Below are 13,837 nucleotides of genomic sequence, written 5' to 3'. Positions count from 1 at the left end.
CTGCACCCCTGGCCAGGCATCTCCTCCTCTGCACCCCTGGACTCTGCACCCCTGGACAGGCCTCACCTCCTCTGCTCCCCTGGACAGGCCTCTCCTCCTCTGCACCCCTGGACAGGCCTCATATCCTCTGCAACCATGGACAGGCCTCACCTCCTCTGCACCCCTGGCCAGGCATCTCCTCCTCTGCACCCCTGGACTCTGCACCCCTGGACAGACCTCTCTTCCTCTGCACCCCTGGACTCTGCACCCCTGGACAGGCCTCTTCTCCTCTGCACCCCTGGACAGTCCTCTCTTCCTCTGCACCCCTGTATAGTCCTCTCTTCCTCTGCACCCCTGTATAGGCCTCTCCTCCTCTGCACCCCTGGACAGGCCTCTCCTCATCTGCACCCCTGGACAGGCCTCAGCTCCTCTGCACCCCTGGACGGGCCTCACCTCCTCTGCACCCCCGGATATGCCTCATCTTCTCTGCACTCCTGAACAGGCCTCGACACCTCTGCACCCCTGGAGAGGCCTCACCTCCTCTGCACCCCTGGACAGGCCTCTCCTCCTCTGCACCCCTGGACAGACCTCTCTTCCTCTGCACCCCTGGACAGGCCTCTCCTCCTCTGCACCCCTGGACAGGCCTCACCTCCTCGGCACCCCTGGACAAACCTCACCTCCTACGCACCCCTGGACAGGCCTCTCCTCCTCGGCACCCCTGGACAAACCTCACCTCCTACGCACCCCTGGACAGGCCTCACCTCCTCTGCTCCCCTGGACAGGCCTCACCTCCTCTGCACCCCTGGACAGGCCTCACCTCCTCTGCACTCCAGGACAGGTCAAGCCTCCTCTGCACCCCTGGACAGGCCTCGCCTCCTCTGCACCCCTGGACAAGCCTCATCTCCTCTACACCCCCTGGAGATGCCTCACCTCCTCTGCAACCATGGACAGGCATCACCTCCTCTGCACCCCTGGCCAGGCATCTCCTCCTCTGCACCCCTGGACTCTGCACCCCTGGACAGGCCTCTCCTCCTCTGCATCCCTGGACAGACCTCTCTTCCTCTGCACCCCTGGACAGGCCTCTCTTCCTCTGCACCCCTGTATAGGCCTCTCCTCCTCTGCACCCCTGGACAGTCCTCTCTTCCTCTGCACCCCTGGACAGGCCTCTCCTCATCTGCACCCCTGGACGGGCCTCAGCTCCTCTGCACCCCTGGACAGGCCTCACCTCCTCAGCACCCCTGGACAAACCTCACCTCCTACGCACCCCAGGACAGGCCTAACCTCCTCTGCACCCCTGGACAGGCCTCACATCCTCTGCACTCCTGGACAGGTCAAGCCTCCTCTGCACCCCTGGACAGGCCTCGCCTCCTCTGCACCCCTGGACAGGCCTCATCTCCTCTGCACCCCTAGATAGGCCCCACCTCCTCTGCACCCCTGGGCAGGCCTCGCCTCCTCTGAACCCCTGGACAGACCTCGCCTCCTCTGAACCCCTGGACAGGCCTCGCCTCCTCTGCTCCCCTGGACAGGTCTCACCTGCTCTGCACCCCGGACAGGCCTCTCCTCCTCTGCACCCCTGGACAGGCCTCTCCTCCTCTGCACCCCTGGACAGGCCTCTTGGTGCTTCTCACAGGAGCTCTCGGTGAAGGATTCTCATTAAGGACAGAGGAGCCCAGAGTTCATTCCACCCCATACAGCGCCTCTTACTCCGCCCTGAGCCTCAGAGCGATATGCACAGGCCCCAAAGAGAGACACTGCACCCCTGGACAGGTCTCACCTCCTCTTCACCCCTGGACAGGCATCTCCTCCTCTGCACCCCTCTGGACAGGCCTCACCTCCTCTGCACCCCTGGACAGGCCTCACCTCCTCTGCACCCCTGGACAGGCCTCACCTCCTCTGCACTCCTGGACAGGCCTCATCTCCTCTGCACCCCTGCAAAGGCCTCGCCTTCTCTGCACCGCTGGGCAGGCCTCACCTCCTCTGCACCCCTGGACAGGCCTCACCTCCACTGCATCCCTGGACAGGCCTCACCTCCTGTGCACCCCTGGACAGGCCTCACCTCCTCTGCTCCACTGGACAGGCCTCTCCTCCTCTGCACCCCCTGGAGATGCCTCACCTCCTCTGCAACCCTGGACAGGCCTCCCCTCCTCTGCACCCCTGGCCAGGCATCTCCTCCTCTGCACCCCTGGACAGGCCTCTCCTCCTCTGAACCCCTGGACAGACCTCTCTTCCTCTGCACCCCTGGACTCTGTACCCCTGGACAGGCCTCTCCTCCTCTGCACCCCTGGACAGGCCTCTCTTCCTCTGCACCCCTGGACAGGCCTCTCCCCCTCTGCACCACTGGACAGGCCTCTCTTCCTCTGCACCCCTGGACAGGCCTCTCCTCATCTGCTCCCCTGGACAGGCCTCTGCTCCTCTGGACAGGCCTCACCTCCTCTGCCCCCTGGACAGGCCTCTCTTCCTCTGCACCCCTGGACAGGCCTCACCTCCTCTGCACCCCTGTGACAGGCCTCCCCTACTCTGCCCCCTGCACAGGCCTCTCCTCTGCACCCCTGGACAGGCCTCTCATCCTCTGCACCCCTGGACAGACCTCTCTTCCTCTGCACCCCTGGACAGGCCTCTCCTCCTCTGCACCCCTGGACTGGCCTCACCTCCTCGGCACCCCTGGACAAACCTCACCTCCTACGCAACCCTGGACAGGCCTCACCTCCTCTGCCCCCCTGGACAGACCTCACCTCCTCTGCTCCCCTGGACAGGCCTCACCTCCTCTGCACCCCTGGACAGGCCTCACCTCCTCTGCACTTCTGGACAGGTCAAGCCTCCTCTGCACCCCTGGACAGGCCTCGCCTCCTCTGCACCCCTGGACAGGCCTCATCTCCTCTGCACCCCTGGATAGGCCTCACCTCCTCTGCACCCCTGGGCAGGCCTCGCCTCCTCTGAACCCCTGGACAGGCCTCGCCTCTTCTGCCCCCCTGGACAGGTCTCGCCTCCTCTGCACCCCTGGACAGGCCTCACCTCCTCTGCACCCCTGGACAGGTCTCACCTGCTCTGCAACCCTGGACAGGCCTCTCGGTGCTTCTCACAGGAGCTCTCGGTGAAGGATTATCATTAAGGACAGAGTAGCCCAGAGTTCATCCCACCCCATATGGCGCCTCTTACTCCGCCCTGAGCCTCGGAGCGCTATGCACAGGCCCCGAAGAGAGACACTGCACCCCTGGACAGGTCTCACCTCCTCTGCACCCCTGGACAGGCCTCACTTCCTCTGCACCCCTGTGACAGGCCTCCCCTACTCTGCCCCCTGCACAGGCCTCACCTCCTCTGCTACCCTGGAGAGGCCTCACCTCCTCTGCACCCCTGGACAGGCCTCTCCTCCTCTGCACCCCTGGACAGACCTCTCTTCCTCTGCACCCCTGGACAGGCCTCTCCTCCTCTGCACCCCTGGACAGGCCTCACCTCCTCGGCACCCCTGGACAAACTTTACCTCCTACGCAACCCTGGACAGGCCTCACCTCCTCTGCCCCCCTGGACAGACCTCACCTCCTCTGCTCCCCTGGAGAGGCCTCACCTCCTCTGCACTCCTGGACAGGTCAAGCCTCCTCTGCACCCCTGGACAGGCCTCGCCTCCTCTGCACCCCTGGATAGGCCCCCCCTCCTCTGCACCCCTGGGCAGGCCTCGCCTCCTCTGAACCCCTGGACAGGCCTCGCCTCTTCTGCCCCCCTGGACAGGCCTCGCCTCCTCTGCTCCCCTGGACAGGCCTCACCTCCTCTGCACCCCAGGACAGGGCTCACCTCCTCTGCACCCCTGGGCAGGCATCTTTGTGCGCTCAGAACTCAGCCTCCTGATGGCTACGGACAGTGGGGCAGAGGAAGACTCCGAACCCCTTCCGGATCTTCTGAAGACTCAGGAGAATGACGGCTCCGTGGACGGGGTCCGGCTATCTGACGCCCTCACTTCGGAGCAACGCCAGGGCTGCCGAAACCTCCTGCTGCGGTTCGCTACACTGTTCTCCCTCACCCCCGGGGTCACCCCTTGGTGTTTGCACGACGTGGACACCGGGGACAGCCCCCCTGTCCGACACCGGGCCTACCGCGTACCAGATCGGGTACGGGCCTGCATACAGGAGGAAGTGGCCAAGATGCTCACAATCGGGGTCATCGAGCCCTCGGACAGTCCCTGGGCCAGTCCGGTGGTATTGGTTCCCAAAGCCGCTGCCCCCGGCACCGCACCTGAACTGAGATTCTGCGTCGACTACCGGGGCTTGAACGCTGTCACCCGGACCGACGCTCATCCGATTCCCCGAGCAGACGAGCTGATCGACCGGCTGGGGGCCGCCCGCTACCTTAGTATCTTCGACCTAACAGCGGGCTACTGGCAGATCGGCCTCACACCCAGGGCTCAGGAACGGTCAGCCTTCTCTACCCCCGATGGCCACTACCAATTCAAGGTCATGCCCTTCGGCATGAAAAATGCCCCCGCCACGTTTCAACGCCTCGTGAACCAGGTCTTGGCGGGGCTCGAAGAGTTCAGCGCTGCCTATCTGGACGATATCGCTGTAAACAGCCGCCACTGGCCCGACCACCTCCGTCACCTCCACGAGGTCCTACAGGCCCTCCAGCGGGCCGGCCTCACAATTAAGGCCGGCAAGTGCCAAATTGGCCAAGGGTCTGTGACCTACCTTGGGCACCAAGTGGGAAGCGGGCTGGTGGCCCCGCTACAACTTAAGATTGCTGCCATCCAGTCCTGGCAGCCCCCCGTCACCCAGACCGAGGTCCGAGCCTTCTTGGGGCTCACCGGCTACTACCGGCGGTTCGTGAAAGACTATGGCAGCATCGTGGGGCCCCTCACGGGTCTCACGTCCAAGAACCAGCCGAAGCGGATTAACTGGACCCCCGATTGTCAAGCGGCCTTCGAGAAACTGAAGGCCGCCCTGTGCACCGCCCCTGTGCTCCAGGCCCCCGATTACAGTCGGGAATTCGTAGTACAGACCGACGCCTCCGACCACGGCATCGGAGCCGTCCTTTCTCAGTTAAACCACGAGGGTCATGACCAGCCGGTGGCCTTCATCAGTCGACGTCTCCTGGCCCGAGAACAGCGCTGGAGCACCATTGAGAGGGAGGCCTTCGCAGTGGTGTGGGCCCTCAAAAAGCTCCGGCCTTATCTCTTCGGTACCCACTTCCGGGTACAAACCGACCATCGACCCCTGCAGTGGCTGATGCAGATGCGGGGAGAGAACCCAAAACTCTTGCGCTGGTCCATTTCCCTGCAGGGAATGGACTTCACTGTGGAGCACCGGCCAGGCCAAGACCACGCCAACGCGGATGGCCTGTCCCGCTTTTTCCGCCTCGACGAAGAGAGTCCCCAAGATGATGGGTGACTCTCCCCGCCTTCAGCTGGGGGGGACGCATGTTGGACAGGCCACACAAAGGGCTTGCTCCCTCCCCGCACGACAGGGCCCGAGCTCCGGCCCGCCAGGCATAACCCACGAAAAGCACCTGTACCCCGTCTCCCGACGGATCTTCTGCCCTCGGACCTCTACTCATCACGGGGCCCAGCCCCACCGGCTCCCCCGGCCGGTTCAAGCCGCCATCTTGGGCCCTGCACCACGAGGCCGCGTGGCCTCGCCCCGACCCTAACCCCGGGCCTGACCGGCCCCGACATCCCGGCACCACCATCCACCCGGGAGGTGAGCGGACCACTTGGCAGGTCAATGGGAGGACGAAGTGTCAAGAGCTCTTCCCCCGCCAGGTGCCGATCGCCTCCAGCTCCCCCAGGCGCTGGCTCCACCCCCTGCTGGGTGTCTGGACACCTTCATCCCGGGCCCTCCGACCTCCAAGTGCGAGGGTCCGGACATCAAAGAGCGCCTGCCCTATAACTGGGGCAGCTCCGGAGCAGGAAGGCAGTTGTATCCTGGAGTCGAGAGACACCGAGAGAACTCAGCCTTGACGGACTACTGGCGCTGCCGTAGCCCGCTCTTGTGAACCATCGTCCTGCCTGCTGGCGCTGCCGCGGCCTTCTACAACATCCATCCTCGTCGGGACCTGCTGGCGCTGCCGCGGCCCGTTGTAACGACCATCCTCACCGGGACCTGCTGGCGCTGCCGCGGCCTTCTACAACATCCATCCTCGTCGGGACCTGCTGGCGCTGCCGCGGCCCGTTGTAACGACCATCCTCACCGGGACCTGCTGGCGCTGCCGCGGACCGTACATCGACCATCTCCATCGGGACCTGCTGGCGCTGCCGCGGCCCGTGCCAACTAAGCTCGAGGATTGTGAGCTAATCATCATCTCATCCAAACTACCTGACTGGTAGACAGACTGTCCCGCTACCCCTTACCCTGCTTTGAGAGACTTGAATCGAGGGGACCCCTGAGTCCAGACCTCCTTGTACCATTCAACCGTACCCTAAGAAGTGCTTATAAAGAACCCTGAACCTTATCCGTGTGTGGTATCCGTCTGTGGGGGGGGGGAAAGTTACTTGTCTGTACGATCGCTGGAGACGGCTCTCCCCGGAGACCTCTCCTCCTGACCCCGGCCGACCCTCCCGGTCCGTCTATCCTTTCTAACACATCTCCTCCTCTGCTCCCCTGGACAGGCCTCACCTCCTACGCACCCCTGGACAGGCTTCACCTCCTCTGCACCCCTGGAAAGGCCTCGCCTCCTCTGCACCCCTGGGCAGGCCTCGCCTTCTGTGAACCCCTGGACAGGCCTCGCCTCCTCTGCCCCCCTGGACAGGCCTCACCTCCTCCGCCCCCTGGACAGGCCTCACCTCCTCTGCACGCCTAGACAGACCTCTCCTCCTCTGCACCCCTGGACAGGCCTCACCTCCTCTGCACCCCTGGACAGGCCTCTCCTCCTGTGCACCCCTGGACAGGCCTCTCCTCCTGTGCACCCCTGGACAGGCCTCACCTCCTCTGGACCCCTGGACAGGCCTCTCGGTACTTCTCACTGGAGCTCTCGGTGTAGGATTCTCATTAAGGACAGAGGAGCCCAGAGTTCACTCCACCCCATCCAGCGCCTCTGACTCCGCCCTGAGCCTCGGGGCGCTATGCACATGCCCAGAAGAGAGACACTGCTCCCCTGGACCTGCCCAGAGGCCCCGGATGCAGCTGTGGCTCGGACCGGAGGCGCTTTAATACCAGGGTCTGCGCAGCATTGTTAAAACCCTCAGTTTAAAGCTCACTCCAGATACTAAGCGCTACACACTTGACAAGTGTCACTCAGAGTGATGGAAGTGACAGAAATGTCCTGATTCAACCCAGGTCCGTGATCCGGTGATGTCGCTGCAGCCGCTTCAATTAATTATCCATCTCCAAAGAAGTGACCTTTGACCCAGGAAAAGCCTTCTCCTGGAGTTGGCAGATCTCTGCCCGTGTCCTGTGCGGGTGACACTGCACCCCACTACTGTCTGTACCTCTAGGGGTGTTAGTTATTCTGTGTGTATCTCTTCTTGTGAATAACTTGTGATAATAAATGTTTAATACGAGGCGCCTTGACTCCCCCCGGCCTCGTTCACGCTTATAAACATCATGAAATACATACAGAATAACCCCCCCCCCCCCCCTGGGGGGACTGCTGCTGCCTCTCCCTGGAGACCCATATACTACATTTGGAGGGGCCCCTCTGCTCCCCTTTGTGGGAGGGGCCATAGGAGGGCCTCCTCTGCTTCTCCTTATCGGAGGGGCCCTAGCAGGGGCCCTTCTGTTTCCCCTTGTGGGAGGGGCCCCCTCCTTGTAGGGGCCCCTCTGCCGCTCGTTTTCGGAGGGCCGCCCTGGTTCTGTTTGTGGGAGGGACCCCTCTGCTACTCCTTTGAGAACAAGCACTTACAATGCAACGGTCTCGGCATTGGTAAAGTTAGAGCTATTGGCATTGCTCATGACAATGTCGTTTCTTTAAATGTTTTAAAAACAAAAACATAAACAAAAATAATGTCATGAGCAATGCCAATAGCTCTAACTTTAACAATGCCGAGACCATTGCATTGTAAATGCTTGTTTCATACTTTGTGCTAATAGCTCAAGGCAAGCAGAAACGGAGGCAGAGGGCTGCCACTAAATATCTTTAGGAGACTAACGAGGCCGAGGAAAGACGTGATGAAGTCACAAACTAGGGGCGGAATTAAGCCGATGATGCAAGGGGCGGACCTAACAAAAAATTAAAATACGAAATGCCGAGTCGGTGCTCTGTCTCTCTGTCTCCGAGTCCTTGTCTTTTTTTTTTGCAGTTTTATATAAAGCGAACTCGACGCGATGGTATAGGAGCGCTTTACACGAGCAAAAGTTACATTACACGAGAACACATTTTTGTTAGGCTCGGGGAGAATAAGTGATTTGCCCAGAATCACGGGATGTTGAGCCGACGCTTAGGTTTCTCACGCGTGTCCTTCAGTTCGGCATGTCTACTCACACAAACCTATTAAGAATTCACTGTTCAATGACACCAGCTTTGACAGAACTACCTCGAGAAGGGGTGGGGGAGCCGAATTTTATTCGTGTAATTTTACGTGCCCAGGTGGAGGAAAGAGCGAGGCTAACACAGCTCAGCCGCCTTTGTCTGTATTGATTATTCTCCAGCCTGGATCGGGCGCACACAGGAGACAGGCGCCCTCCCGGTGCACCCCCTGCTGCCCTAGACATGTCCTTAAAAGCCGCCTCGAGGACAGCCACTGACTGGGGTTCGGAATTGAGCAGCGCGCGCACATTCCATCAGTGCATCCGTACTGAAGTCATAGCGAAATGTTCACGCACACTCTGCCCAGTACTTCAAGATATATTCATTTCTGCTCCCGTCCCATAACTCGAATTGGAGCCAGACGCGGTTGGGGGCAGTTGCAGACAACGGACACACTCTCCTCTACTCGGAGATGGGAACCTCACACAAATATTGAGCACAGCTACTGATGGAATACGTCTTCCTAACAAGGATTGGGCCCCCCCCGTCGATTGACTGTATGACCTGGAATTATCGTCATACATAAATGACTGTTAACTATACAGTGTTCAGCCGTGAACAAGTCGCATGTACAATAATACTAGAGGCGACGAAACACGTGTTGGCTTGGGAACCACTGTGAAGACTGCAAACTTACTATGAGAACTTGAATATTAAATTGAAGAAAGAAACGGAGATTCACTTATTGTGTTACATGTTCTAATTAACGCATTAATTTTTGTAAACTTTATTTCTGCGTGTGCTTGGGTACCTTTGTTGTTGACTTTTGTGGCTCTGATCACAATCCTTTTGGGAGGCTAGTGGTTCTCCCCTACCCTTGAGCACCGCCACTGATTCAGGACGTCACTAATATCAGGTGTACTCGCTACAAGCGCCTAGTCTCTATTGAAAATACCACTGCCTAGTCTGAAACTGCTCCCGTCCCATAAACTACGCTTAGATTGAAGCAGCAGTAATGTTAACTGCATGGTCTGATCTTGTTAGTTTTAATCTTTTCGCAAACACTCAGCGTGAGGCTACTAGCAGCAGCGTCTGACTGACTGCACGTCACTGGAAGCACGCGTGCACACTTTAAACGCTCCGTGCATTTCTGAGAAGCATTCAGCCATCAGTTCCAGTGCATTCCGGAAAGATGGACTTGAGGGGCAGCAACGCCGACTCACTGCTTGTTGTTGCTTCGCGCACTGCGAGCCGCAGGCGACTGGGCTGATTTTTAGTTTCCCTTTCAAAGCCTCCCAGAGAAGCTTCCTTCCCTTAAAGGAACAGTAACCGCACACATCGTTCACAGAAGACAATTCAGAAAATCAACACATTTGTTCGGGTCCCCTCTGCAATTTACAACAGTTTAATAGACGTTCTTATGCGGCATAGAAAATGCAAAAACATAACTGCTTGATAACATTATCAGGATCTGGGTGGTTTTGCTTGCCAAGTATTTGTGTTTATTATTTCAAAGATCTAACATAAAATCTCGATAGAAGAATGCCGGAGGACGAATGAGCTAACAAGCACACCACCGCTTTTCTCCGAGGCGAAGCAGAAATGCCTCGGAAAAACGCAGTGGCGTTTTCGGATTCGGGGGCGTGTTTTGCTTTTATCTCCTCTTGCCATTGGCTGGAGGAGATAATTAGACTTTCTGAAAAAAACACGCCGATCCGAAAAGGACGGGGCCTAATCGGAGTGACTGACCTCTTCTCCAATGGCTGGCCAGCATTCAAGAGGCCATCCAATGGAGAACAGGGGAGAAGAGGGGCGGGTTCAAGCCCCTCTTCTCCAAGTCATTAAATCTCCGACTTCCGGTTCTGCCTTCAGCAGACCGGCGTCCTCGACCTAAAAAGACAGGGAGGAGAAAAGGGGAGGAAGAGGAAAGAGGTCAGAGAGGGAGGGGGAGGTAGAGAGAAAGCAATTGGAGAGGGAGGAGAGAATGGGAGAGGGAGAGGAAAGAGTGAGAGGTAGAAAGTAATAAGAGGGGGGAGAAGGGGAAAGAGATTGGTGGATGGATAGAGAGGGAGAGAAAGAGGGGGAGGAAGAGAGAAAGCGATCAGAGAGGGAGGAGAGAAGGGGAGTGAAAGATGGATGGATGGACAGAAAGAGAGATAGAGGGATGAGGGGGAGAAAGAGTGAAAGGGAGTGAGGAGGGGAGTGAGAGATGGATGAATGGATGGATGGATGGAAAGAGAGACAGAGGGATGAGGGGGAGAAAGAGTGAAAGGGAGTGAGGAGGGGCGAAGAGAGAAAGCGGTCAGAGTGGGGGGAGAGATGGGGAGAGAGATGAATGGATGGATGCATGGATGGTGGATGCATGGATGGTGGATGGATGGTGGATGGATGGTGGATTGATGGATGGGTGTATGTATGATGGATGAATCGTGGATGGATGGTGGATGGATGGATGATCAATGGATGGATGGATGGATGGATAGATGGATGGATGGTGGATGGATGGAAGGATGGTGGATGGATGTAAAGGGAGAAAGAGAGAGAAGGGAATTTTACATGAAGCTTAGCAGGCGAGACGACAGGGTGGTTTAGGACCTCGCAGTCAAGGGGGGCCCCTGTGATACACTCCTTGACCTCGAGGCCGCTGTGGCCTCTTCTGATAGTGAGAGCATGCCGGATGATGGAAATGATGGTCCGCAGGCGGCCGGGGGAGGAGGGCTCCAGTTAGGGGCGTGGCTCGTATGGAGTGCCGCTGTGCAGAGGGCGACTGTCTTCTGATTGGGCTCTCAGAAACTGTGGACTGGATGATTGGCTCTTGATGTACCTCCCCTGTAATATTCCTGCTATTTTACATGTCTTATAGACTAACAAATGCTGCAGGTTTGTATGATATAAAACTGAAAAATAAAGGTTTAAAAAAACATACCGCCTCCGAGAGGTAGGACATTGGGTGCTGCACCAACGGAGAAGTGTCTTCCCAGTAAGTGTACAGAACTGTCATGCTGTGGTGTTTTTGTCTACAGCACCTGACCCCAGAAACCAGCCCTCTTGAGGTAATATCATGGTGGCCGCAATCCTGCGGAGGCTTTCGCGTGCGACGTCTGCGACTTTCTGCCGGAGCGACCCGGAAGTAACTATTCTGGTTCCTGTCAAGAGGATCCCTTGCTTAGTGTCTCATTTCTCTTCCTGTGTGTTTTTGAAAGCCAGTGCGTCTCCTCTGTGGACTCCTTCGGGGTGGTCACTCTTGGGGTACGAGCTCCAAAGGTAAAGTTTAACCAAAAGTCCAACTTAGACCAAAAGTCTAACTTTACTACTTTCCGTCATTCACAAAGGGACTTACGAGTAGTATCTTTACGCCTGTAGGGGTTCCACACTCGGGGTAGCACCTCCGCACTCGGACGGAAGGTCGTCACTTGGGGCGGGAAATGTGTCATTACATACTCTGCAGATAATCAATGCCACCCGCAACCCACGCACTGCAAACCACATAAAAGCGGCACACATCCAAGACTCTGTTTTTTCAAACACATTCTTGACCTGGCTGCCTTGCTTCTTCGTGCCCTCTGTCAAGTGCCGGTACGTTGAGTGTGAGGAGGAAGAAAACCTTCACAGAGAAGAAGACAGAAGGCAGCCCTATGTCAGCAGTTGGCTAAGGCCGTCAGTGCATTGGGGGAGGATGTCCAGTTTCAAATAGAAGTGGCAGGATGAGAGGAGACAGGTGAAGGAGAGGTTCACCAGGATAGAGGTGGCCAGAGCGCTCCCTGGTGGGCAAACCGCAACCCATCTCTGTCTCGCTCCACTTGACAAGGACGTACTCTCCACCATGCACCCCCAAGGCTGCATGTGCTGCCTGTGACTGACCGCCTTGTTACAGTCTCAGTTTGTTGGAAAGTAGGTTATTGGTCGGGGCAAATGTGGGTCTGCCACTGGCAATAAGGCCACTAACACATCATAGGACTCAGCATAGGTCTTAGAAAATTATTCCTATGCTCAACCCTTGGTAACAAGGCTGCGAGCAGACAGGCTTAACTTCAAAGACAGGTATGTAAAGCATTTAAAAACACCATTTCAGTAAATAATTAAGACACAACACAAAATAAAAACCCGACACCAATTTATAAAAATAGGTAATATTTTTTATCTTTTAAATGACACCAAAACGAAAACAAATCCACTGTAGGGAACCTGAGATATGAATTTTTAAAGATTAGTCACTTTCTTGGGCTTAGAAACCAACAGTGGCCCTTTTAGTCATTTCATTTTCTCTGACAGGGACACACCTTTAGAAACTGTTCTGGAGAATATCTCACCACTGTGTTGTGCCGCCTTCTCCAGCAGGCGGGTCCAGTTAGAACTCATTCCTGAAGTTCTGCTTGCGGGTCCCAAAGTATCCAACGCACAGTCCAAGGTTCTAGAATCTCCAAGAGGGTCCTTGAAAGTGTGAAACTTCAATTCCGCAATCCACTTGAACAAAACCCTTACAAATCCCCTGGTACTCCAGGCTGGGAATTCTTTGTGGGGCTGTCCAGGTGAGCTCTGTTAACCTGTAGCTTGCAGGGAGTTCCACTCTTGAGTCCTTTGGCAGCAAGGTAATCCACAGGGCTGCAGTTTCACTTGGTGCAGTCTTCTGAGGTCAGGCCTTAGAGTTCCTTGCACAGCAAAATCTTTTCAGTAGGGCACTTCTTGCTTCATTCAGTTTCAAGCAGCAGATCTGGAGGGCTCTGCCCCTCTCAGATACTTATTCAAAATTCTCTGGGTCAAGCACCAGGTCACTTCTGACCAATGAGAGCAGGGCAACTCCTCATAGTTATGACCACATCCTGTAGAGCAGGGGTCTTCAAACTGTGGGGCGCGACCTCCAGGGGGGCCGTGGAGTGATGCAAAGGGGGTCGCGCCTTCCCAGTCACACTTCTGCACAGGCGCAAGGGCTTCAGCCCCCCCCCCCTCTGTCTTCCCCCGTCCTGTGTCTCAGCCCGGGCTGCTGCAGTGAAACTCGAGCTGCTGGGGGGCTCAGCTGGGCAGTGTCTGGAGTCTTATCTCCGGCACGCCCGAGTTTTTCACAGGTCTTTAAAGACCATTTGCATTTTTACATGCCTTTGGAAACTGGTTACAGAGGCTTAGGTTTTATTCCTGGTTCCATTACCCCCCGGGTCCCCACTCAGCCTATTCCTTACACTTGTATTTTACATTTCCTGCTGTAGTGTGAGAATGCATTTCATGGAAAGGAATAATAAGTAGGGTTGCCAAAAGAAAAATGCCTGCTGTGTTTTGTTTAAAGAGCCTGCAAAGATCTCCTCTTGGCACTAAATAGACTTAGAAATAAAAAAGTATGTATGCATTCGTTATGTGACTTTTCTGTCTTTGTTCTCTTTAATTATCAGTCATGGATCATTGAGGCAGCCCTAGAACACAATTAAAAGTGCTTTCTATTTATATTTGCTGTTCGAAGTATGCACAGATAAGTACTGAAAAT

At 56.6% G+C, this 13,837-nt stretch overlaps 1 protein-coding gene across 3 annotated transcripts in view; it reads right to left on the bottom strand.

Moving 5' to 3' along the window:
• Positions 1-7,002, bottom strand: part of LOC146839247 (uncharacterized) — a 74,578-nt gene extending 67,576 nt beyond the window's left edge. For all 3 annotated transcript variants that reach the window (XR_014981050.1, XR_014981049.1, XM_085651292.1), the window contains exon 1: positions 6,883-7,002. The gene's annotated coding sequence lies outside the window, so the exon portion shown is untranslated. The remainder of the gene's footprint in view (positions 1-6,882) is intronic.
• Positions 7,003-13,837: the final 6,835 nt, after the last annotated feature.

The sequence above is a fragment of the Triturus cristatus genome, chromosome 4_1, assembly GCF_964204655.1.
Source record: "Triturus cristatus chromosome 4_1, aTriCri1.1, whole genome shotgun sequence".
Classification (NCBI taxonomy): Eukaryota; Metazoa; Chordata; class Amphibia; order Caudata; family Salamandridae; genus Triturus; species Triturus cristatus.
Note: the sequence above shows the minus strand (reverse complement) of the source record. Positions and strands in the feature narration are given on the sequence as shown.